The sequence below is a fragment of the Pelodiscus sinensis genome, chromosome 1 (genome assembly GCF_049634645.1).
Source record: "Pelodiscus sinensis isolate JC-2024 chromosome 1, ASM4963464v1, whole genome shotgun sequence".
Lineage (NCBI taxonomy): Eukaryota > Metazoa > Chordata > Testudines > Trionychidae > Pelodiscus > Pelodiscus sinensis.
In genome coordinates, this window is record NC_134711.1 from 8014142 (window position 1) to 8041400 (window position 27259).

The 27259-nt window shown below is 42.8% G+C and overlaps 1 protein-coding gene across 13 annotated transcripts in view; it reads left to right on the forward strand.

The window, feature by feature from the left end:
* LOC112545341 (uncharacterized) overlaps nt 1-27259 on the forward strand; it is a 292857-nt gene that overhangs the window by 7832 nt on the left and 257766 nt on the right. For 6 of the 13 annotated variants that reach the window (XR_012903073.1, XR_012903071.1, XR_012903074.1 and 3 more), the window contains exon 1: nt 51-27088. The exons of 2 other annotated variants lie outside the window; for them this stretch is intronic. The gene's annotated coding sequence lies outside the window, so the exon portion shown is untranslated. Of the gene's footprint in view, nt 1-50; nt 27089-27259 lie in introns of those variants that run through there. 5 more of the 13 variants (XR_012903084.1, XR_012903075.1, XR_012903083.1 and 2 more) reach the window with 5 other exon arrangements.

Here is a 27259-nt window from a genome sequence, read left to right on the forward strand (position 1 = left end):
GGCTACATTTCTACCTCTCTTAAAGTGCTATATTGTCCTGCATTTTGTGTAACTGGGCACTGCCTCTTAAAACCAGCCCACAATCCAATTCTTACCTACAGGTATCTTGACATCACCTCCTCAAGGTACCAAATTCGGCCTGTCCTATGGCTTTTTATAGAAGTATTTTTTTAAGTGCCTTAATAGGGTTGTGTGAAGAAAGGCCTTGTGAGTTGTCACGTCTATTTAAATATGGCTGCACAGCTTTTACCACAAATAGTAACAGGATATTTTTGCTAGACTAGCAGGCTGTTGAGAATAGCAAGAAGAGAAGCAGGGCTGGAGAAATATAATTACACGTGCATCTTGCAGTGTATTTGGTTGTGTGGAAAAAAGATGTAATAATCTAGTATAACTGCCTAATTATAATCGTATAATTATTCGTAAAGTTGTATCCTTAAATACTTGTAAAGAACTAAATAACAGCAAACACAGATATACAGGAAATGTAGAAGAGAAATGGTTTTATGATAGATGAAGAGACAAAGATAAGCAAGAATGTTGTTGCTGAGGAAATGATTCTTGCTGTGATATTGTTAAATTTGGAATGCCAGACAAAGGATATAAGGAGTGAAGCAAGATTAGATTAATGATATGTGCTGAATTTAATACATACCTGCGGCCTGATCCTATAAGGGACTGGGGACAAGATCACAGAGAATGCACAGCAATTTGCCTGATTGAGCCATAGTCCTCCTCTCAGTTATACCAGTATAAACTGGATATTATTTCCTTAAATCAGCGCAGTTACCCAGATGTAAAAGGGAATTTGGGTCTAGCATTTTAATAATGGGAATATAGTTTTGAATTATGCCAGAATGAATGAGATGCCTGGCAGGTGATTTGAAGATTGTATGTGGAGGTAGGATCTTGAAGAGATGTAAGTGATTTCATAGCATAAATGATATTATGCACAGGAATATCTTTATTCACTTAGGTAATCTCATTGACTTACTTGGTTTAGCTACACTTACCCTTTGGATTTTGGAAGAGGAACAAAAACAATATACCTGAAGAGACATATATACAGTTTTGAACAGAGTGAAAGGAACATAGTTATGCAGCATGCTGACGCTGATATTTGTGATGTCCATGGATCGCTAGGTTGAATAAACACTGGTGAGCACACCAGGAAATTGCCTTTTTCTTCATTCCTGCTGGTGAGATGCTATTAATGTAAAAATGTGTTCCCATCTCCCTTTTCTCTTTAATATTATGAGTTCATTTATCTTCTCAGTGAGACAGCTAAGATGAAGAATATTTCATTTTGTAACTTAGTTCACCTTCAAAAAGAAAAGATAACTTCATGCTGTCAGTTCCTAGCAAGGTTCACTGTGTACCATACACAGTGTTTTATGGTGCTGTTGTGATGATGAATACAGTGTGTATTAAAAAGGGTTATGAAAAATAGTTACTGTGTTTGACTTCTGTTTTCTTTTTATTTAAATAATGCCTGTTTATGGGTGATGTAAGATATGTCCAAAATTTCACATTAGGAACTCATGACTTGCCAAATTTCACTGGAAGAAAACTATTAAAAACTACTCTTTTAGTGTAGAAAAGCTCTAAAAAGTGTCTAAAAGGTAAACAGCTAAATACTGTCGGTCCAATTTTTTCACTTGAATAAAAAGGGAAATTTTGAACTTATTTCATAAACATTACTGCACCTATGCTACTAATAACATATTAGATGATTTAAACTGAAAGTTTGTAAGACTTTCTGTTCATGCTTCACAAGTCCTGTTCCTTATTTACCTTAGTGCATTTTTTCTCAACTTTGACAGTGAAAATCCATGAAGTCTGGCCTTCAGTGCAACTGTGTTTAGGTTGCATTGTTGCCAAATTTAGTGATTTTATTGTCAGTCTTTGGACATTTGGATTGTTTTTTTGTTCCCCTTAAATTTCTAGCTTCTGGAATCATGATTATGTCAGAATCTGAGATTTAATTTAAAACTATGTAACCCTTATGGTTGCAGACAAAAACCTTTGAAAATGTGAGCCCTTATAAGCTCTAAAACCAGAAGGCAAATAAAAAAACCCTTTCTTCCCCATAGTATTTCTTTCAAGCTAGTATCACTTTTTTTTTTCTGAATGACTGGGTTTGGCAATATTGAGCTTGTCTCTATGCCTGTTGGAATTTAAAAAAAGTCATGGAAAATTTCTTTTTGGCTTTGGATTTTGTTAAGACTTTTAAAAAAAAACCCAATAACATTTCAGTTTGTAAAAAGGGCATTGTTGTCTAGTGACTAGAACAAGGGACTGGGAATTGGGATTCTATTTCCAGGTTTAGTTATTGATGTGTTCTGTAACTTAACCTCTCTATCCATTTCCTGGTTTAGAAACTTGATATTTACCTTATAATGGTGTTAGTAGGCTGAATTCATTAATGTTTGCAAACTGCTTTCAGTTCTTGGATGATCCTGAGTTCTTATAGGTGCTGGGATACACATATACAGAGCTTATAATAGGATTGGGCCCAATGTCTATTGAAAGTATTAAGAAATGTAGCATAACTGCCATGCTGCAAACACCTTAGAAAAATGTGGAGTTATAATTAATGATGTGTATTCATTTTAGGAATACATGTTTACTACCTATATGTACAGTCAACAATATAAACATTGGCCACTCTGACATTGACAATTGAGAATTTATTGAATGGTGTAATCTGGACATTTACGAGAAATATTGTACGAAAGGAAAAGTGAGCTTGTTCCTGAATTTTAGCATTAAAGTAAGCTGTATTCCAGGATGCTTGTTCAATATTAAAACAGATCCTTATAGATTATGTTCTTAAGCAATGATGTGCCGAGTTGATGTGATTTTTTCCCCCCTACTCTTTGAAAGAGTTTTTTGTTATCAAAACAAAAATTAAACAAAATAGTTTTAGGGTGAAATAAAGGAACTGTCCTTTAGAAATTAAGATTTCATGAACAGCAACATGAATTAGTTACTGTTTAAAAATAAGCTTCGGAAGGTAGCCGAGTTAATCTGTACAGGAGAAACTAAAGAGACAAAAACTGGTCTGGTAGCACTTTATGTTTTGTTAGTCTATAAAGTGCTACCAGACCAGTTTTTAACATAAAAAACAAAAATAAGTGACTTTCAGAAATAGAATAAGTTGCACATTTCTCTGTAAACAGGACTTTGTTGTGTGTTAGGGCTGTCTTAATCATGAGATTAATTGGGCTGTGAAACAATAATAGAATACAATGTATTTAAATATTTTGGATGTTTTCTACATTTTCAAATATATTGATTTCAGTTACAACACAGAATTCAAAGTGGATAGTGCTCATTTTATATTTATTTTGTATTACAAATATTTGCACTGTAAAAACCAAGATAAATAGTATTTTTAATTCACCTAATGCAAGTTCAGTAGTGTAATCTCTGTCATGAAAGTTGAACTTGCAAATGTAGAATTATGTACAAAAATAACTGTATTCAAAAATTAAACAACGTAAAACTTTAGATCCTCAAGTCCACTCAGTCCTACTTCTTGTTCAGCCAGTCACTCAGACAAATAACAGCTTCCACCCTACCATTAACCTCAGCATGGACCAGTGTACACGGGAGGTCCATTTCCTGGACACCACGGTACAAATAAGTGACGGTCACATCAATACCACCCTATACCGAAAACCTACCGACCGCTATACTTACCTGCATGCCTCCAGCTTCCATCCTGGACACACCACACGATCCATTGTTTACAGCCAAACACTGAGGAACAACCAACCGCATTTGCTCCATACCCTCAGACAGAGACCTACACCTACAAGATCTTCAACAAGCATTCTGTAAACTGCGATACCCACACAAGGAAGTGAGGAGACAGATTGACAGAGCCAGACGTGTACCCAGAAGCCTCCTGCTACGGGACAAGCCCAAGAAAGAGACCAACAGAACACCACTGGCCATCACCTACAGTCCCCAGCTAAAACCCCTCCAACGCATCATTAGTGATCTACAACACAATCTGGACAATGATCCCTCGCTTTCACAGGCCTTGGGAGGTAGGCCGGTCCTTGCCCACAGACAACCCGCCAACCTGAAGCATATTCTCATCAGCAACTACACACCGCACCATAATAACTCGAACTCAGGAACCAATCCTTGCAACAAACCTCGGTGCCAACTCTGCCCACATATTTACACCAGCAACACCATCACAGGACCTAACCAGATCAGCCATACTGTCACTGGTACATTCTCCTGCACATCTACCAACGTAATATATGCCATCATGTGCCAGTAATGCCCCACTGCTATATACATCGGCCAAACTGGACAGTCCCTACGTAAAAGAATCAATGGACACAAATCTGATATTAGGAATGGCAACGTACAAAAACCTGTAGGGGAACACTTCAATCTTCCTGGACACACAATTGCAGATCTAAAGGTAGCCATCCTGCAGCAAAAAAACTTCAGGACCAGACTTTAAAGAGAAACTGCTGAGCTACAATTCATCTTCAAGTTTGACACAACGCTGGATTAAACAAAGACTGTGAATGGCTTGCTAACTACAAAAGCAGCTTCTGCTCTCTTGGAATTCACACCTCCAGATCAGCTACTAGAAGTGGGCCTCATCCTCCTTGATTGGATCCACCTTGTCATCTCCAGCCTGATTCTGGCGTGCATATTTATACTTGCCTCTGGAAATTTCCACTACATGCAACTGACGAAGTGGGATTTTGCCCACGAAAGCTTATGCTCCTACACTTCAGTTAGTCTATAAGGTGCCACAGGACTCCTCGCCGCTTTTTCAGACAAATAAGTTTGCTTACAATTTTCAGGAGATAATGCTACCCACTTCTTGTGTACAGTGTCATCTGAAAGTGAGAATAGGCGTTCACATGACAGGTGTCAGAAGATATTTACGTTTCAGGTGCACTAAAGATTCATATGTCATTTAGTGCTTTAATCACCATTCCAGAAGGTATGTGCCCATGCTGATGACAGGTTCTGCTCAATAATGATTCAGAGCAGAGTGAACTGATGTTTTTTTCCCATCATCTGAGTCTGATGCCACCAGCAGAAGGCTGATTTTTTTTTTTTTTTATGGTTTGGGTTCTGTAGTTTATGCATCGGAGAGTTAACCTTTTAAGACTTCTGAAAGCGTGCTCCATACCTTGTCCCTCTCAGATATTGGATGGCACTTCAAATTATTAAATCTTTCAAGTGCTGTAGCTGTTTTTAAAATCTTGCATTGGTACCTTTCTGTGCATTTTTGTCAAATCTGCTGTGAAAATGTTCTTAAAGTGAACACGTGGTGGGTCGTCATCTGAGGCTGCTCTGAAGTTAAAACAGGAGACATACAATTCTCACCCAAGGAGACTGGTCACAAATTAAATGAACACATTTTTTTAACAAGCATCATCAGCATGGGACCATGAACTTTGGAGTGGTGGCTGAAGCATGAAGGAGCAAATGCATGTTTAGCATATCTGACATGTAAATATCTTGCAACACTGGCTACAAAAGTGCCATGTGAACACCTCACTTTCAGGTGACATTGTAAATAAGAAGTGGACACCATTATCCTCTACAAATGTAAATAAACTTGTTTGTCTTGGGAATTAGCTGAATAGGACATAGGACTGAGTGGATTTATAGGTTCTAAAATTTAGATTGCTCTGTTTTTTGAGTGCACTTACATAACACAAAAAAATCTTTACTTTTTAAGCTATGCTTTCACCTAAAGAGATTGCATTACAGTACTTGTATGAGGTGAACTGAAAAACACTATTTATTTAGTGCAGCATTCCTGGAGAAATTTTAAACCCTGTAAATTTTTCACAGCATGCAAGTATATCCAAGTGCACATCCTTTCTGGGCATTGATTTTTTTTTTTTTTTTGGTAAGCATTTTGCTCCCTCTTCTCCACTGCTATTCTCTATAAAATGAAGCCATTTCTATCCTAGAGACCTATTTTTTTGGCCATTGTGTAAGATTTGTTTTAGGATAATGGTTAAACTTTCATTTGCTATGTGTATGTATTTTGAAACTCATTTTAGAATGGGTTTATTGCTGTGTAATAAACAAATTTCATTCATATTCCGTGCAATACTTTAATAATTTGACCTGTGATTTATTTGGAGATAGAGGGATCAGATGCGATCCTGGCCTTTTAAGTTGTGTTCCATATCTTTTATATCATTTATGATTTAGGAGAGGAAAATAAAAATACTTTCTAGTTCTGTAGTGCTTTCCATCCAAGGATTTCTAAATTCTGGACTGATGTTAACTAGGTATGTGAATGTGTACACAGTTAACTGATGAGCCTTAAAAGCCAGTTCTTTGTGAGCACTGGCTTCTGTGGAGCCATCTGCTTACCTGCAATGCTGCCTCTGATTCTGCAAAGTTTTGCCTGTGATACTTTAATATAGGGCTACTCAACTTGTGGCCAGTTTTTGTGGCCCACGATGCAGTTGGGATTTACACGGGGCTCAACACATAGCCCTCAGATGGGATCTTTTGAACAAGTAGTCCACTGGGAAGATGCTCTGCAATGGCAAGGCATCTCCCAGCTGGGCTGAGCATTGAAAGACGCAAGTGGATGGGCTGGCTGGAACAGACGGGTACAGAGTGTCACCAAGGAGGAGGTGCCAGGAGCATTGGGGCATTGTGGGAAGTGCTGGCTGCTTAGCCTTCTGGGCAGAGCCTGAGAGGTGCTGATTTGCTCACGCTGGCCATGTTTGAGTCTGGGGCCGTGGTTTAAGGCTTAATCTTTGAATTCATGCCTGTCAGTGTGAAAGAAGCAATTTGCATATATTTATATATTTGCATGTATATGCAACCACACTTAAGTTGTGGCCGTTGGCATATGCTGTGAATATCATTGTGGCCCCTGGGTCTTCCAAAATTGAGTAGACCTGCTTTAATGGATACCTCTCTTTTTCCCAATTTCTCTTGTCAGAGTCTACTTTAGGACCATGTACAGTTCGACTAAAATATTGGGCAAGAGAGTCAGTGAGGGTGAAGGTATTGGGGGAAATGGATATTCACAGGTAGTATTGACTGACATGTTAATTACAAAAAAGGAATGTGGATTTGGTAATGAGTGAGTGTAGCTCAAAGATAATAATCTTATACTGGATTAATCAAAAATGCTAATAGAGGCATTTGACACAGGCCTTATAATGGGAAAGTATTCACTTGGAGTACTTGTTCTGTTTGTGTTACTATTGAGAAGGATTAGAGAAGATAATATTCTAGTACAGGTTGGATTTCTGGTTTAATGCCTAACTGGTCCTGAACTAGGGAGTTTGTCAGAGCAGGGGAGGTAATTCTCCCTCTCTCCCCCTGGCTCCAGCTGCCCTCCTCCCCCCTCGATGTTGATTTCCCAGACTGGCTGCTGCCATTTGCCCCACTCAGGCTCCTGGCATTGGTCAGGCTTCCGGCTCCTGGCCCTGCTTAGTCTTAATGGCCCCAGCTGGACTGTCAGCCTTGGGCTACCACAGGCCCTGGCTGGACTGCAGGCCTCAGGCTACTGCCCACCCCAGCTGGACTGTCTGCCGTGCTGCAGCCACCAGACCCGGCTGAGTTGCTGGCCCTGCTGCGGTTGCCACTGGCCCTGGCCAGACTGTCTCCAGCCCTGAGGCGGCTTCCACTGGTCCTGATATGACTGTCTTCTCTACCTGAGTTGCTGTCCCTGGCCTGACTCCTGGCCCAGACAGATGCCCCGTCGCAGCCCTCCTGTTGCCAGACTTCTGGCCGTGGGGTTTCCCTGGTCCAGGAATATCCGTGGCCCTGCTGGACCACAGATGTTGCCAGACCAGAGAGTCCCAGTTTTTAGAGGTTCAACCTGTAGTAATATTGCTAGCTAAGTATTTTAAATACAAGGTCATTTCAGTGACACATTCTGTTACATATGTCTGGGTATGTTTATAACTATCTTCTATGATTTTTCTTTTTGGAAAATGACCAATAAAATATCCTTTTCTCTGATACAAGATAACTTGATTTACATATTTATACTATTAGCTGATATTATTTGTGATTCTTCTGTTGGTTTCTTAAGTGTTAGAAGCCATTAAGATTTTTTACTTATATCTGATAGGAAACAGACTGTAAAGAACAGGCTTATTATATGTAAAGGAACTATAATTACAGTAGACATACAGGCTATGTCTACACTGGCGGGTTGTTGCGCCAGCAGTATGCAAATGAAGCTAAGCGTGGAATATCGCCGAGCCTCATTTGCATACCTTGTGAGCTGCCATTTTTGCGGAAGAGGCTCTTGCGCTAGAAGGAGCTGTCTGCACTGCCCTTCTTGCACAAGAAAAACCCTCTTGCGCAATGCCACTATGCTGATTATTTTCAAGAATAGCAGCATTGCGCAAGAAGGGGCAGTATAGACAGCTCCTTCTAGCGCAAGAGCCTCTTCTGCAAATATGGTGGCTCATTAGGTATACAAATGAGGCTCGGCGATATTCCAAGCTTAGCCTCATTTGCATACTTCTGGCGCAACAACCTGCCAGTGTAGACATAGCCATAGACTATAGTATTTAGACTGTTTTCTATCTTTAGTACTTTAGAAAATCGTAAGAGATAGTCTCATCAGAATCAGGCCCTGAGACTTTCTAATGCAGCTTAAGTGAAATCCATGTCATAACTAAATTTTTGTATTTAACTTTATAGGTAAACTGTATTCTGGTTTTGGATAGCAAGATTTATTGCCAATAAAAGTAAATATCATCACTGGCTTCATTTTATTCACTGTTTACAACATTAAACATTCATTATAACCTGAGGTAGAGTTGATAATTACTTGCTGTCCTGTTTAACTATTTGGGAAGAACTGGGTATTCTATTCCAACTAATTAATATAACTCTTTATTCAGTTTATCTCTTTAGACCTCTCAAAATTTTTTTTAAAAATGTTCCTTCCAGTGATATGGTCCTCATCAGTGTATGCAATATTCTGTCTTTTTGGCAGGTGATGCCTGTTGGAATGAATAATTTTTGGAACTAGACCCCTCCCCTTTTTTTTCGCCAAGGGCCAGCTCTTTCTCTCTTCAGTTGTTTTCTTTCCGCTGTTGGAGTAACAGTAGTTGGTACTTACTCCCTGACACACTCTTTTGTTTCTATGATCTCAAGGAACTCTTGAAATCTAAATAGAGCAAAAGAAGCCTGAAGAGAAGAAGTCTAGGAGGAAGGGCAAAAAGTACTTCCCCTGTTTTTTTTCCTCACTTCTGCCTTCTGTTGTGGAGCCTTCAAGCAGTTGTCCAGAATTCTTCAGTCCACACCCTGCAGCTATGTATGGCACAGCCACAGCAGGCTTAGAATAAACAAAATAGGAAAAGTTACATGACCATGGGCATGTTCCCCTTTCTAGATGCTGCTCATTTCCACCAGGGATTCGAGAGCAACGAGATGAGAACGGAGACTCTCATGAAAAGGGGAGACAAATCTTACCCTCTTAGGATTTTCTGAGGTCTCTCTTGAGGAATGGGTTCACCCTTAGCAATCTCTCTATGGAGCAGAAAATGAGGCAGTCTTGCCTATATTTTTGTAGGCTGGTATCTCTGACCAAATTTTGCCAGTGCATCCTTTCATTAGTAGAATGACTGATGGAAGATAATCATTTCCAGTTTCCTCCTGGCCTAGTAATCTCTGCTGAATGAGTAAGTTGAATGGGCTTTTCATAATGCTTAACTTCAAGGATAAGGCTCTGCAGCAGTATCTTATTCCAAAACTTGCCAGCACCTCGTCAAGCCCTCTGGACATTTTCCTGGGGGTGGTGACATTTCTTCCAAGCTTTGTATTTCATCCCTTTCATTCAAAAGCCTTTTCTGTTTAGATATGTCCTGGACTCTGTTTTGATGAAAAAGTCAGTGAAACTACCTCTCTTCCTACTCCAGCAACACAGTCAAATATATCAGACTTCCTCCTTTTGGTGAAGACCTGGCTGAGTTTCTTTGTGTGGAAATCCCCAGCCAAGCACAGTTGTAACCTAGGTAAGCAGATTTCCTTTTGTAAACCATTGTACAAATCCAACCCTTGTTTTGTCCAGCTCAAGTCCAGTAGGAGCCAATTCTGAATTTCCTTTTTTCTGTCACAGGAGGCAAATATCTTCAGGGTCCAGAACTAAGTCAGTACTTTTTGAATGTGATCATATGGTGACTGCCATTTTCCCAGTTCTACTCACTCAATTTTGACCTCTTTTCCAACTAAATATAACTTAATGCGCATAGATCCAGAAATCTATTAATATTTTGTCATCCCAAATGTAACTAAACATGCTAGCAATTGAATAACATTTTCTAATGTTCCTTATTCAGTTTAGTTAACTCTGGTGTAGTTAAAGCGTCATCTGAAATATTTAATGAAGTTAATTAGAATTTTGTTGAATTACATCTGATAGAATGCTTAGATTCTTCAGTTTTGCTCCTTCCCACTTGTACCTACTTTTGCTCCTCTTCATCAAGGTGTTGTATTGTTGTGCCCTCCACTTGCTTTCTAATTAAAAGCATAGTCAGCATTTGCTAGCTGTTTCCCATATTTAAGATGTCAGGAGTTACTTTTTAGAGTGCTCCTTCTTTTCTTGAGCACGTCTAGACTACGTTTTACTTTTGAAAGAAGATATGTAAATTTGGCAGGAATTTGCATCTCTTCAGATCGCTTTTTCAAAAGTTTTTTTTTTTTCCCCGAAAAAGCAAGCGGTCTAGACACAGTTCTTTTGGGGGGAAAAAACCCTTTTTTCCCAAAAGAATCTGTGAATCTCAATCTTTTGAGGAAGAAGGTTCTTTCAAAAAAAGGTTTTCCCCCTTAAAGAACCACGTCTAGACTGCTTGCTTTTTTGGAAAAAAACTCTTTTGAAAAAGTGATCAGAAGAAGATACGCAAATTCCCACCAAATCTGCATATCTTTTTTCGAAAGTAAAAAGTAGTCTAGACGTGCCCTTCCTCTCCACCTTTGAAAGGAGGATGTGGTGGTATTGCTTAATTTCTTCCTCCCATACAGAGTGTGCTGGGGCAACGGAAGCTTCAGCCATTGTTTCAGGGAAGAGGGATCCTGGCAATCTCAGTGGGAAGGGCTAGGTAGGAATTCCCTAGCCTATGAAAGGGTTGGGTTGAACATTCATGGGATACTTAATAGGTAAAGACAATGAAGATGTTGTGTGACAGTAAATGATTGGGGTGCATGGGTGGGAGGAACCAGGTAAATGAAGTATATAGGCAGGCTGTTGTGAAAGAGAAGGGAATGGAAGGAGGGAAGTTTAGCAAAAAGATGAGGGAGAAAATAGGGTATACAAAGGAGCAACAGGGACGCTAAAAGCAAGAGAGATGAGAGTAACTCAAATTCACGTTTATCAAAGTTAACTGCAAAAATGAATTAAGAGGAGTTGTGATTTGACATTTGTAGAGTGCTTAAGTTATTGCCCATTTGCATGGTGTTATGGGTTGGTGGGGTAAGAAGATGGGTGTCATACATAAGGATCTCACCTAATTTTTCTCCTCTTGGTGGATGAGGAGGGCATTTTCTAATCCCATTGGGATTCAGGCTGGGTGACAAAGATTGCCCCTGGCACTTATGCCAACTTGATTTTTCCAGTCATTCTATTTATTTCTGAATATGACCCTTAAGCCACCTGGTTGGCTATAATATCTGCCATTCACCATTCAGTTGCCCATTTGGCCCTTCTTACATATGTCTTAGTTGTGGACATGGTCTGGGTAGCAAGGATGGATATGATTTGAGCTGGAGACTGTCAGATCATATCATCAATTGGTGGGGAAGTTAATTGTTGAGAGAATTGTTGTCCTTGCAGCCCCACCACAAAAACAAAATATCATCCTGGAATCTCAGACATCTCTCTCCTGCATGGTGACTTATTGTGCTACTATTAGATAAATAAATTGGCCCAGGATAATGTTGGTTTAAAGAGCTTATCTTCAAATGTTTTTAAATCTGTTCTTGTGTTTTATCATAAACTGATGTGGTCCAGCAGTCTTTTGGCTCATATACTGGAAATATTTTGTTTTTCTTTTTAAATGAGTCATCTCCGTGCAGTTATAAGTGCAGTGATTTTCTATTAAAGGATTCATTTTGCTGTATTAAAGTGTCATGATGCATTTAATGTAGATTTACTACTAAAGAACTGAAAGAGTCTAGGTAACAAACAAGAAGAATTGGAATTGCTCATTTATGAGCATAGATTTGAGCTAGTTGGTATTCCTGAAATGTGATGGCATGATTTATTGTGTTCCATGTTAATTTTATACCATTGTAGTGTTGGATATTAGCATATAGTTGGTTAAATGATTAACTGATAAGCCTGGGTTTATCTGTTAATCCAGATATCTGCATGTGCACCCCTCTCCTGCAGCCTCTATATTAGAGGCAGCAAAGAGGGGGAGGCAAGAGTCAGTGCTGGAGGAACAGCCTGCCTCTCCCCTCCCACTGCCTCCCACAGAGCCAGCAGCGCGGGGGGTCTGGCAGGAGCCAGTGCTCAGCAGGAGTTGGCTTAAAAAGCCAGCTCCCCATGGGCACCAGATCCTACAGAGCTGCCTGCCCACCATGCCGCTGCCTCTGATAGAGAGGCAGCGGCATGGAGAGTGAGGGGGCAGATGGAAGCTGGTATACATGAGAAGTGGTTTTCAAGCTGACTTCCTGTGCATATGGGCTCCTGCAGAGCTGCCTGCCCTTCCTCTCCCCCCTCCTGTGCTGCTGCCTTTGTATCAGAGGCAGCAGTGTGGGTGGGGGCATGCAGGAACCGATATGCTTGGGAAATTGACTTTAAAGCCGGCCCTCCATGTGTGCTGGCTCCATGGAGCTGCCGGCCCCCCCTTTGCTGGTCCTCTCAAGCACTGGCTCCATGGAGCCACCTTCCCCCCCCCCCCCCGTGCTGCTGCCTCTGTGTGTAACCGCGCATGGTAACCATATAAATAACACTTTCACATGCCTAGTGGGGAGTATACTCCATCACATACGAATTAATGGAAGAATCTTGAGATAGATTGTTCTACCTCTGATTTAGTACTGGTGTGACTATTATTGGAATTGTGTGTGCAGTTCTGGTGCCCACTATTCAAAAAGTATGTTGATAAATTGGAGAGAGTTCAGGGAAGAGCCAAAAGAATTAAAAAAAAAAACCCAAGTAGAAAACATGTCTTGTAGTAATAAATTCAAGGAGCTCAATCTGCTTAGCTTAACAAAGAGAAGATAATGTGATTAAAGTTTCTAAGGGTACATCTACACAGCAGGACTTAACTTGAAATAAACTATGCAAATTGAGCTATGTCAATTGCATAGTTTATTTTGAAATAGCTTATTTGAAACTGGGAGCGTGTACACAGCATTTATTTTGAAATAGCGCACTCTTCTTCCAACTTTCCTTACTCCTACAATGGGGGGTTACAGGAATCAGTAAGAAGTCCTCGTGTTTGACAGTATTTTGACATTATTTCAAAATAACTGCCTGTTGTGTAGATGCAAACTAAGTTATTACGAAATTATGTTGATGTGTAGACATACCCTAAGAAATTACCTAGAGAACAAATACTTAATAATTGGCTCTTCATTCTAACCGAGAAAGCTACTACATGATTCAATGGCTAGAAGTTGATGCTAGAAAAATTCAGCCTGTATATAAGTGTAATTTTTGTGAGAGTTAGGGATGTTACAGTTAGATTAATCAACTAATCGAATAGTCAATGGAATTTCCATCAACTATTTGATAAAGGCACTTCTGCTTTGAAATGTAGCAAGAGTCTGCTGGACTGTTGCTACATTTCAAAGGCAGAAGTGGTGTGTAGCATTTCACCTTTGAAATGCTGGGCTCTTGTGAATTGCAAAGATTGAAATGCCACATGGAGCCTTAGTCCCTTGCTGGCTTCAGGCTCCATGTTGTGCTTCTGCTTTGAAATGTACCAGAGCCTCAGCAGGGACTCTGGTACATTTCAAAAGTGGAACACTGCTGCTGTGCCCTTGCCCCCTCCCACGGAGGTGGAGCTGGGGTAAAACCGGCTTTTAAGCCGGCTCTCCCCAGCACCCTTCCTCACTCTCCCCTCCCCTCCCGCTGCCTCTTTCTGTTAGAGGCAGCAACTGAGAGGGGGGGGGGCGGGGGAGCAACTAGTTGACTGCTGTGTCAATTATCCGAAAATTGTTTTAGGGAAATTCAGTGACCCGCTTTTGTTACACAAAAGGTCAGACTAGATTATCATAATTTTCCTTTCTGGTCTTTGAAACTGTGAATCTATGAAAGTATAAAATCTCCCCAAAGTGTCCATTTCCAAATACATCTTTTTAACCCATATGCTCTTAAATTATAGGGCCTGTTCCTTCTTTTAAATTTCAGTGTAAGTTCAAGGCTTCATTGGAATTACTCTGAACTAACAGTGGTGAAAATGATGAGAGAATCTGGCATGGTCTCTATATGTGTGTATTGAAGCTAATTTTTTTTAAGTTAAACTTTTTTGCTCATGTCTGTTCTTTGTTGTCATTTGAGGAGCACTGATTCATGCAATACAGAGAATCCTACTAGTATTCTGTGCACTCATTGGCAGAATAAGGAACAGACTGAAAATGTAATTTTATATTATTGTACTGTTAGTTTTCATATAATAATGAAAGTAAACACTTCAAAGGATTTCTAAAGAGGTATTTTTGACTTGCATATTTGATTACTCATGGTGTGTGACAGCTGGACAGGAAATCAGTGGTCATTTCATAGTCTCACTTCTTTAATAGTCCCGTTTGTGTGTTTTTATAAAGCTTGTTTGCTTTTAAACTGGTAATCAAAACATTTATATTTGTTTAGGAGACCACATAACTGATGAAGCACATGCTAATTGACATAGATGCCAGCTTCCTTCAGCTCCTGAAGTGCTCAACCTCATGCTTTGCCTCTAACCCCACCCTCCACTGCCTCCTTTCCTAAGTCTCCACTCCTGTCCCCCTTCTTCCCTTTCAGTTAGTCCCCCCTCAAATGCACCCTATCCCATTTCTCCTCCCACTCCACCAGCACCTCCTGCATGTTGCAAAACAGATGATTGCAGCATGCGATAGGCACTGTAAAGCAGAGGAAGGAGTTGATCGGCAGGGCTGCTGGTAGACAGGTTTTGGTGAATGGGAGAAGAGAATTGGTGGCTTGTGGGTGCAAAGGAGTAAGGACCCACTAATATTTTTCTGTGAGTGCCCCAGCCCTGAAGCACCCACAGAGTCAGCACATATGCTAATTGCCCCTCAGTGCTCCAAACTGTTAATATATCAATGTAGGCTCGGAAGTGGGCCACATGGATGGCCGTCCTTCATGTCAGTGGGCTGTAAGATTGTCGTAACCAAGACAGTCTCCCGGGATAGAGTAGTTTTGCTAACTGTGCTTGCATATCCAGAATTTGTGGAGTGTGCCAATTAAACCAAAGAAGTACTTTGATTAGATGTGGAGGAAGCACAGAGCTCTGAGTCAATGTGTGCAATTTGCCTGCACCTCACTTTGCATGCCTTTGCTTTAAGTGCATTTCACTTTTTTAATACCAGTAGGATAAAACTATGCAGACAAAACCAGCAGAATCTGACAACTGTATGCATGAGCAGCAGTATACAAAACGTCTTGTGAGCTAACATAGAACCCAGATGGGCCGCATGGGTTCCTTGAACCGAAAGTTGCCCATCACTGCTTTGCAGTATGGTTCCAGTTCTCTGTCAGGCTTCAAGAGTCTGCACTGATGTGATGTAGGGGGGATGTGAAGGTTTAACTGATTAAGATTAACTGGTGGGGGCTATAGTAGCTCCCTGCCTGCCTCAGTGGGCCTGCTGCGGACAGAGTCTGCTCTGACTGGGGCTGCTCCAGTGAGGCTGGAGTAGCCCCTGCCTGTGGCTCTGTGGTGCCCAGCGTCCCAACTGAAGCAGTCTCTGTTTGCGATAGGCCTGGGCATTCCACAGGCTGGGGCTGCTCTGGCTGGGCTGGAGCAGCCCCTGCTTGTGGTAGTGGGGAGTGCTCCAGCCCAGCAGCAGGCAAGGGCTATAGCAGCCTTCAGCTCACCCCTGCTTTAATCAGTTAACCGGTTAAAAATATGTATAACCAATTAGCCAGTTAAATGGGATTTTCCATCCTTAATCTGATGCCACAGTGTCTCCTCTCTTTTCTTCCATTCTATAACCATTTTGTCTGTCGGGATTGCTAGAACAACTGTTAGGTTGAGATGTCTATTGCTGGTAGTGTTCCTAACAAGAAGAAGAAGGGGGAGGGGAAGCTTAGGGTTGGGAGTCTTGCCGGACCAACTTGATTGTCATGCAAAACTGCTCCTGGGTTTGCATGTGGCCTTTGGTGGCCAGGCTGGCAGCTATCCTGCCATAGATGGCCGTGTTCCTCCATCTAGTGTGGAGATCATGGACTTTGGGGGCATCCCCCCTGAAACCTGAATAAGGTCCATGATCTCAACCCTGGACCAGGAAGGTGCCCTCCTTCTCCGGGCCCTGGCAGGCTCTTGGGAGTTGGCAGACTGCTCCTGGGGAGCAGTGGAGGGCTGGCTGCTAGTGGCTTGCTGGCTTATGTTTTGGGGTCACTGGGTCAGGGGCAGCTACTGCTGGCTCTGGGCTGGCAGGCTTGAAGCTGGCATAGGCACTGTGGCCAAAGTCAACCCCTTTAAGGGCTCCGGGGAGGGGAGAGGGAGAGGAGTGTTCTTGGTTGAGGCTGGAGTGGCCACCAGAGCACCCTGGGAAGGCTGGAGGCCCCCTATTTAGAAATAAGTGTCTACACAGCACTTATTTCGAAATAGCTATTTCAAATTTGGTGTTATTCATCATGGAATGAGGTTTACCAAATTTGAAATAAGTGCTCTGCTATTTTGAATTAATTTCGAAATAGCAGTTTGACTGTGTAGACGCTAGTAAAGTTATTTAGAAATAATGGCTGTTATTTCAAAATAACTTTGCTGTGTAGACATATCCTAAGAGAAAATCTGTCCCACCAGAAATAGCACCCCTTATCACAAATGCATAGGAAACTACCTCCCCAGAGAGAGGTTCTTTTGGAATTTGGAAGTAGTATGGCTGATCAGGAACTTGATCTAAAAGACAGTATCTTAACTCCAGTATTTTTGGTCACGTGGGAGAAATTGATAATCTATTCAAATGAATCTGAAGGAGCCCTTTTTCACCCAAACACAGTGTTATTGTTAGATTTGTTTTGAATCTTGATAAGATGTAACATTAGAAAGTCCATGCGTCATCAAGTGCTACTTTATTCTCTTCTGTGGAAACCTTTGCACATTTGCTGTACCAATAATGTTTCATGGTTGTTTTAGATGCTGGGAATTAGGAATGTGCATGATAAGTATATTTCACAATAGACTTTAGAGTTCAGACACACAAACATTAAAAAGTTACGAAGTTAATGATATTTTGGCTTCAGTACTTTGACATACAGATGTAAATGGTTAACTGGTTACCTGATGACCATCACCTTCATTGGGTGATGCTTATTGGTAACGAGTTAATTAGAACTTGGGAGCAGCCCCCCACCTGTGGCCTGCTATAGACAAAGGGCTCTTCCATCCCCACCCACACTGTGGTCCAGGGCCAGGAGGTGGCAGCCCTGTGGGGTTGGGCAGCTGGCAGCCCCATCGGGCTGGCACCCAGCCAGTCCCTGGGGTTGGCAGCCATGCACCCATGGGATCCTGGTTCATCAGTTCACTATTAAACATAATGTTTAACCAGTTAATTGATTACATGGGATTTTATATTCCGACTTTGATAGGTTCAGCTTTTATATGTCTATAAATTCTGTATGCAGCGCTGTTGTAGCCATGCTGGTCTCCAGGATATTGAAACAAAAAATCTGAGGAAGTGGGTCTGGCCCATGAAAGCTCATCACCTATTTAACCATCTTGTTAGTCTTTAAAGTGCTACATAGTCCTGTTTTTTGTTTCAGCTACACCAGACTAACACGGCTACATTTCTATCACTATTCCAGGATATTGGTGAGAGACAAAGTGGATGAGATAAAAGTAACAGAAGTTGGTCCAATGAAAGATGATATCTCACCCACTTTGTCTCTCTGGAAATCCTGTAGCTTTCATCCCGAGTTTGGTTTTGGTAGGTAATGAATTAGGTAACGTACAGTTAATTTAGTTAACATTTGAATATTAAAACAGTGATAGCAGGAAGTATATCTAAATGCAGGTTCTCTTACAGCTTGTAATTGTGTGATATTTATAAAGTACTGTGAGGTCACTGGCTTCCGGTATGAGCTGTTTCCTGAAAACCTCATTTTACGTGGTAGATCTAAAATTGCATTTCTTAGAAAAACTCAGCTGTGTTTTGTTTTTTTCCCCTCTTGTTAGAAACAAAACAAGATGGACAGCTATTACAATACTGCTGTAGAATAAGGACATTTCATTAAAGCAAGAGTACAGTGAAGTACGCTCAAGCCATGTTTGTAGAAAAAGCACTGCATAGAAATGTATTTCATGTATTTTAAATTATCCATTGTAATATAGAGACTGCTCAAGCATACTATGCCAGAAGCAGTATTGCCAATACCAACCATTCAAAAATCATTAATCAAACCCCCTAAAATAATTAGATTTACACAAATATGATGAGATGAAAAAAAAATGGGTTTTTTTGTTTGTTTCTCTTCTGGTTTCTGGGGGTATGTCTACACTGCACTGATATTTTGAGATAACTAATGTTTTTTTGAAATAACAGTATGAGCGTCTACACAGCCATTCCATTATTTCAAAATAAGTAGCCCAATGTCTGTGATTCTGTAATGCTGAAATGCTGGCTGTGCCCTCTGGGCGGTGCTGTTGCCTCCTGCCATGTAGCTCGGTTGACTTCTGGGCCGCTTAGCTGGGCCGCCGCATGGGATCAAGTGGCGCAAGTGGCTGTTTGGGGTCTGCAGAAGTCAGCCGAGCGCCACGGTGGGAAGTGAAGGGGGTGGGGCGGTGACGTATATGCCCAGGAGGCAGGGCCTGGACCAGTGGGCATCCCCGATGGAGACAGAGGAGAGCGGAGAGAGAGTCAGAGGCAGGAGGGGAAGAAGAGAAAGAGAGAGACGGAGAGAGAGGCAGAAGGCAGAGGGAGAGAGGGAGAGACACAGACACCGGAGGTTCAGGAGAGAAGATCGACGTGGAGGAGAGACCTGAAAATCCTGTCTTATGATGGGTTAATTGGCTTGTTTCAAAATAATTCTGAAATAACAGATGGCTTATTCCAAAATCAGTAAACTCATTCAATGAGGAATAACGTCAATTCTCAAATGGCTATTTCAAAATAAGGCATGCATCAACACTTTGCTACTGCTATTTTTAAATAGCCCCTCACCAGGGCCATTCTGAGTAATTCCTCCCCAGTGCCTCCTGGGGCCCTAAATTGAGATAGCACATGTACATTAGGGAAGCCTGCCTCGGACTAATTTTGAGGCTTCCCTGCAGTGTAGACATACTATTTCGAAATAAGCTATTAAACTGATAAGTTAGCAAAGAGAGTCAGCTGCTTAGGTGTCTGCTCCTTTTTACTCCAGCACAGTTGGAGCGCAGCCGTGGCAGGTTGAATGCTGCGTCCAGATGGCCGGGCAGCTGCCCTCTTTGCTCCAGCCCAGCTGGCCGCGGTGTTCAGCCTGCTGAGATTGAGCCATGCTCTAGCTGGGCTGGATGAAAGAGAGGCAGTTGCCCAGCCAGCTGGCTGTGTTGATTGACTCCTAGGGGTGCCACAATCGACCGGTTGGTGACCACCGTGCTAGATCTATCAGAAAGAATGCCAGATGGGAAGATGTTTTACTACAATAGTAACTTAAGTGGTGTATATTTATTAATTTCTAGTAACTCACCATTATAATTTATTGTTGTTACAAAATTGCTTTTTTCTTCTCCATGATGACATCCTGCCAGTAATAAATAGCTGCCTAATTAAAAATGAAAACAAAAAAGATACTGGCAGAATTTCCCGAAATTTTCATGTTTAGATTGCAAGTAATTATCATTTTCATATCTAGCTTCTCCATGTTAATTGCTTTCTTAAACAATTCAAGCCACCTTTGCTATTCAGGAGTAAACACTGATTTTTAGCAGTAACTCTATTCATCTGAAGAAGTGAGCTGTGCCCACGAAAGCTCATGATACCATCTCTATGTTTTGTTAAGTCTATAAAGTGCTACCAGACCATTTGCTTGCTATTTTTTTTCTGTAACAGACTAACTCAGCTACCCCCTGAAGCTCATACTCATCCATGTGTGATTTATATGGTCATTCCATGAAAAATATAGATTTTAAATGTCTTATAGGTTCACCCTTCCATTTGGATTTGTTTCTTTCATCTTACTCTCTTGACCTGTTCCTTTTCTGAGATTCAGGCTTTGGACTGTAGTTCAGTAGAAGCTGTCAACAATCTCCAGATCAGAACACAACCTGTGGCTTTTGCTATATTTTAAAAAATTTGGTTCCTCTTGTTAAATTAAAAATAATGATCTGGTTTTTGAAGGTGCCTAAGTTGATTGGAGTTGTGGGTGAATTACTCCCCTCGTTCAGGATAAGACCCTAACTTTGAAGCTGCAGGGCCAGCCTCGATGTTTCAGCATGAGTTGTTGTTTTGCTGATCCAGCTTCACAAAACAATCCTTGCATGGTCAAGATTTTGGGCTATGATTTATTTTATAACTCTTTTTTCAATAATCAAGTATCTCTGCAAAGTTAAGCATAACTATATAAGTTGCCACTTCATACCATGGATTCCACAGAGACTTAAAAAAGAAATTAGACCTAATAGTGGTTTTTTTAACTGTTGCATTTTAATAGCTCATGTCCTTGGTATGCATTTTAATTTTCTGCTTGCAATATTTAAAATTATTGTATTAATAACTGCAAATCCAGAATTAATGGGAAGCAGATAAATAGCGTTAGCAGTTTTAAAAAACATGAAATAAATTTATCTAGTATTAGATAATCTAGACAAGCAAGACTTAATATTGTTTGCTGAAAATCTAGCATGATTTCATATGTTATGATCCTGATTCAGAGCTTGGTTGATTGCAACTTTAGAGGGAATATTCTTGTAAGAAAAGTAAGCATGTGCTTAATGGGATCAGGGGACTAGAATGCTCATCACCGTGAAGATCAAGCCCTTAAGGGCAAACCAGATGGGGACTATGGCCACTTCTTCTTCGAGTGGTCCCTGTGGGTGCTCCACTCTAGGTGTTGGGCTCGTCCCGGTGCTGCTGGTCAGAGGATTTTACAGCCATAGTCAGTCGGACCGCACATGCGCGGTTAGCATCTCGTGCAGTTTGCGACTTTCTACTGTTGCGTGGTCCAGCTCCTGCCAGTTCCTCTCAACCGTCCTCAGTTGCTGGCGGAGCTCCTTTCTTCGCCTCAGTGTGAGGATTGGTCATCTGGAAAAAAAGTTACAGTTTAGAGTTTTATAGTTAGTTGTTCCTGTTATACTCTTCTGGTTAATTTAAAAATAAATAAATAAATAAATAAAATTTTTTACTTAGTTGTTAGCTTAGGTAGTGTGTGTTAGTCATATTAATTCAGGGTCCTTTTTACATCCTGGACCTCTTATGCCTGGCTCATCAGGTTTTAAGAAATGTTCCCTGTGTCGAGACGTGATGCCTGCTTCAGATGGCCATGCCGCCTGTATTTGCTGCCTCGGAGAGTCACATATTCCCCAGAAGTGTACCCCCTGCTCAGAACTGACTGCGGTGAGAGCATGTAGGGACAGGGAAATGCGTTTAAAAATTATACTCTTTGATAAGGCTTTACATCCTTCAGAGGCTAGCCCTTCGGACTTGGCCACAGCGCAGAAGTGGAGAGTATCATCCTCTGGAGTGATGGCTTCAAAGAAAAAACGGGCCTCCCCCACCTGCTTGTTGCCTGCTGCTCCCATGTCAAGACTCAGCCGGGGAGATAAGCCAGGCATTTCGGGAGTTGCCCCGCGGCCTCCTAAACCTGTGGTACCAGCCTGTCCCAAAAGACCAGTTGCGTCGGCACCGTACCACATCAGCACCGGCACCATCATCTGCACTGAAGATCGTGCACAGATAAACTTCGGCACTGTTGGAATGCTATTTAGCACCAACAAAGCGGACACCGCAGGGGGAGTGCGAGACGGCGCCGGGGACGGCATCGCAGAGGGTGCGAGAGACGGCACCAGAGTCAGCACCGCACAGAACGTGACAGATGGCACCGGAGATGGCACTGGGCACGGGTTCTCCATGCTCGTCTACATCTCACTCCTCCATGCTGCAGACCGAGGAGCGAGTGCAAACTTCAGAACTAAGACAACTGAATGAGGACTCTGATACCGGGATTGCCCGGGTTCCTACGAAGGCAGCTAGGAAGTCTGTGATGCATCTCCTTTCACTTTCTCCATCTCTGGTATTCTCCCCTGCACCGTCCCCATTACCGCCAGTGCGTAGATTCCCTCAGAGGTCGCCCCATGTTGTCTTGGGGTCTCACTCTCAACCCACCTCTCGATCGCCTCAGTTGCACGCCACGCCTTACCACACTGCTCATGTGCGCAGACGATCCTCTGTATGATGCAGGTACTCACCTTGCATCTCCCATTCTCGGAGCCGCTCCCCATCTGCAACATACCATAGCAGGCATGGGAGTGCATATTCCTCTAGAAGATCATCTCCAGCATATTCAGATCACTTCTACGAGCAACATCATAGCTCCTATGGGCTTCACAGATCTCAGTCATATGCCCATTCCTCGTGCTGTTGTCATTCTTCATCACACCATCATTATTCACTCCCAGTGCACATCCATCAGAGGAAACAATCACCGGTCCCACTTTCTGAGGTCCCTCCTCTGGTAACACATCAGTCAGAGCCAGAAGAGGGGCAGATATTGGAGGATGACCAACCTCAGGAAGCCTCTCCCACAGATCTCTCATTATCTTCTCCAGACGAGGCTGTATTTCTGGGGATGCCTCGCCTCCAGATAATACGAGGCAATTCCAAGATCTTTTTAAAAGGGTGGTGGACTCCCAGGAGGTACAGCTGGCTGAAGTGCAAGCTAAGCAATATCGTCCCCTAAAAAACTGACATTCCCAACAATGTTCTAGGGTTGCGCTCCCTATAGATGAGGCAATTATGGAGTCAGCCAAACAGATCTGGCAGACTCCAGCCTCGACCACACCAATGTCGAAGTGAGCCGATTTAAAAAGTACTTTGTGACATCAAAAGGTCTAGAATTTCTGTTCAGCCATCCCCAACCCAACTCCCTGGTGGTGGATGCAGTCCTACAAAGAGCCAAGACCCCACAGGTCAGCGGGTCAGGAGCCGATAAAGATGCAAAGAAGCTTGACATTTTTGATAGAAAAGTGTATTCTTCCATGCTTCTGTTCTGGATTGTGAATTACGCTGCCCTACTTTCAAATAATAGTTTTGATAACTACGCAAAGTTAACAGATCTCGTGCAACACCTGCCAGATGCCAATAAGGCACTCTTGAGAGTGATGGTTCAGGAGGGTTATGCGTGTTCCAGGGCAAGACTGCAAATTGCCATGTATGTGGCTGATACAGCAGCACGATCGGTTGCCACAACTGCAGTATCCATGAGAAGGGCATCATGGTTAGCAACAATGGGAGTTCCTAAAGAATAAAGTTGAGGATCTGCCCTTTGACAAACTTAAACTGTTTGCAGATAAGACAGATGAGGCCCTGCACACGGGAAAGGAATCTCGTACTACCTTGTGGATGCGTGGTATGCACGCTCCTCTTTTCTGGCGCAAGTGGTACTATCCTTATCAAAGGAGATATGACTACGCCATGATTTCATAGGCAACAGCAGAACTTATTTGATCAGGCACGTCCTAAATGACCGCAACGAAGGCGACCCCAGCCACCTTGTGCGACCAACCCACCTTCCTCAAAGCAGCAAGTTTGACTCCTCGGTCAAGGGCTTGCACACACCAGTCATTGTCACTACCACCACCGCCACGGGCCCCCCTTTTCACCATCGTCTACAGCCCTTTTACCATCAATGGGCCGAGATAACGTCCGACAGATGGATATTGAAGATCGTACGATCAGGATTCATGATTCCCTTCATCTCCCTTCCTCCCACCAACCCCGTCCCTCTTGAGGGGACCCATCTCACGAAGAACTCTTACGCCTCAAGGCTCACCGCCTGCTTACCATAGGGGCGATAGAGAGGGTGCCAGGTCAATTCAGAGGAAGAAGATTCTATTCACGTTACTTCCTAATGCAGAAGAAGACGGGGGAGGGGGGGGTTGGAGACCCATTCTTAATTTACGCCGGTTGAATCATTACCTTTGAAATCAGCGTTTCAAGATGGTGACACTTACCACAATAATCCCTTCTCTCAATAACAACGATTAGTTTGCAGCCCTACAGGATGCTTATTTTCACGTCGCCACACATCCTGCACACAGGCGATTCCTCCGTTTTGTAATAGTCAACAAGCACTTCCAATATTGGGTGTTGCCCTTCAGTCTGGCATCAACCCCCGTGATCTTTTCAAAAACCCTAGCTGTTGTTGCGGCGCACCTCCGCTGACTAAAGGTCGTCATCTTCCCATATCTTGACGATTGCCTAATCAAGGGCACAAGAAGGCATAAAGTTTATAGGAGCCATGCTCGACTTCCTTGCCGCAAAGACATGTCTACGCTGGAAAGATTCCAAGCAATTCAAGTTCTGGTACACATAGTCGTGCAAGCTCCAACAATTTCAGTACACACATGCCTGAGGGTGCTCGGTCATATGGCTGCGACCACATTTGTTGTCCCTCACGCATGTCTTCACTTACGGTATCTACAACACTGGCTGGCAACTGTGTACATGCCCTCAAAGCACAGAATTCACAAAATAGTGGCTCCTCCAAATCATGTTTGCATATCCCTCTGCTGGTGGATGAAGTCAGACAACCTTTTGATGGGAGTTCCATTCCACAGTCCACAATTGTCCATTCAGATAACAACGGACGCTTCCCTCATCGGGTGGGGTGCACACATGAGCGGAAAATGCATACAGGGCAAATGGTCGCTTACCGAAAGGCGTCTACATATAAACCTCTTGGAGCTGAGGGCTGTCTTCCATGCACGCAGACACTTTCACTTGCACATAAAGGGCACTACTGTCAGAGTGCTGACGGACAATGTAGCTGCAATGTATTACATAAACAGACAAGGAGGAGCAAGGTCACGCTCTCTATGTGAGGAAGTGGTACATTTTTGGAATTGGTGCGTACGAAACGACATCACCGTCACAGTGTCTTACTTACCTGGCACCAGCAATGACATTGTAGACCCTCTCAGCAGGAGATTTCTCATGGATCATGAATGGGAAATAAGGACGGATATTCTCTAACACATCTTTCTCATGTGGGGAACACCTGTGCTAGATCTGTTCACTACTTCCAGCAACGCGAAGTGTCACCTCTTTTGCTCCAGAGTGGGCATTGGCAAGGGCTCACTCAGGGATGCTCTTCTAATCAGTTGGAGGAAAGCACTTCTTTATGCTTTTCCTCCAACGGTCCTCATTCCCCGAACGTTGGAAAAAATCAAAGCAGAATCGGCAATTGTAATCCTCTTAGCTCCAGCTTGGCCAAGACAGCCATGGTACCCGTTCCTACACAGCATGTCAGTAGCGCCACCTTGGCTGCTCCCTCCCCTCGCAGATCTTCTCTCACAAGAACATGGTTCTCTCCTTTTCCCCCCCGACCAGACTCCCTACACCTCACGGCATGGCTCCTAACTGGCTCAGGCCAGGAGAGGACATCTGTTCAGATCAAGTCAAAACGATATTAATACACAGTAGAAAATCATCCACTCAGAGTGCTTACCTTGCAAAATGGCGTAGATATTCGCAGTGGTTCTTTTGCAGCAACATCAAGCCTCAGGGCACTCCTCTACACCGTATGCTTGACTACGTCATCCACCTGCAGAGCTCCGTACTTTCTCTTTTGTCTCTGAAAGTACATTTGGCAGTTATCAGTGCTTTTCATTCTCCCATTGAGGGGGTAATAGTGTTTGTGCATCAAACTGCCAAAAGGTTTCTAAAAGGCCTAATGAACTTACACCCTTCTTGTAGGCCACCCCGTCCCCCGGAATCTTGATCTGGTACTCGATACTATCATGTACCCTCCTTTCGAACCACTAGCTACGATATCATTACAAATGCTCACTATGAAAGTAGTCTTTCTACTTGCGATCACATCAGCACGCAGAGTCAGCAAGCTAGCGGCACTTAATGGCAACTCCACCCTTTACCTTTTTCTCAAAGGATTCGGTCACGTTACGCTTTCACCCGGCATTTACTCCTAAGGTGTCTTCATCCTTCCATATTAATGAACCTCATTCATCACACAGAGACGCATTACTACATACACTCGATGTACGCTAGGCGCTTTCCTTTTATATAGACAGAACTTGACAGTGGCGCCACACAGACAGGCTTCTAGTGTCAATTGCACAGCGCTTCAATGCACTCTCTAGCCAACTTATAGCTAGACTTATAGGCATATGCATCACTACTTGCCATTCTCTCACGACCAAAGGCACATTCTACTAGAGCAGTAGCGACCTCCACGGCCTTCGCCCAAAGAGTCCTACTGAGTGATATTTGCTGAGCAGTCACCTGGGCTTCCAGCACCTCCTTCAGGCACCATTATGCTATAGGACAATGCCTAGCAGCAGACTTGGCAGTTGAATCAGGAGTGTTATCGGTTGCAGGAACTCATTGATCCGGAGCGCACACTGGCTACTGCTGTACAGTCACCTAGAGTGGAGCACCCAGGGGAACCACTCGAAGAAGAAGTTACTCACCTTGGTGCAGTAACAATGGTTCTTCGAGATGTGTCCCTGTGGGTACTCCATGTTCCGTCCTCCTCCCTACTCTGGGGTTTGTTTTTGTCTCGTTTCAGATACCGAGTGGTGAGAGGAACTGGCGGGAGCCAGACCATGCGACAGTAGAAAGGCATGAACGGCACGAGATGCTAACAACGCATGCGCGGTCTGGCTGACTACGGCTGTAAAATCCTCCAACCAGTGGCGCCGGGACAAGCCTGACACCTAGAGTTGAGCACCCATGGGGACAAATCTTGAAGAACCATTGTTACTGCACCAAGGTGAGTAACTTCTTCTTACTAAATTCAGAGGAAGTCCTATTTCCCCTAAGGGAAGCTGATCAGTGTGTGGGTATGTTGAGGAATAGTAGGGAAGGAGCCTTTGGAGGTAATTGGTGATCACATTCCTTTTATTTATATGGAAGAATGTATGTGGCATCACTTCCACCTAGA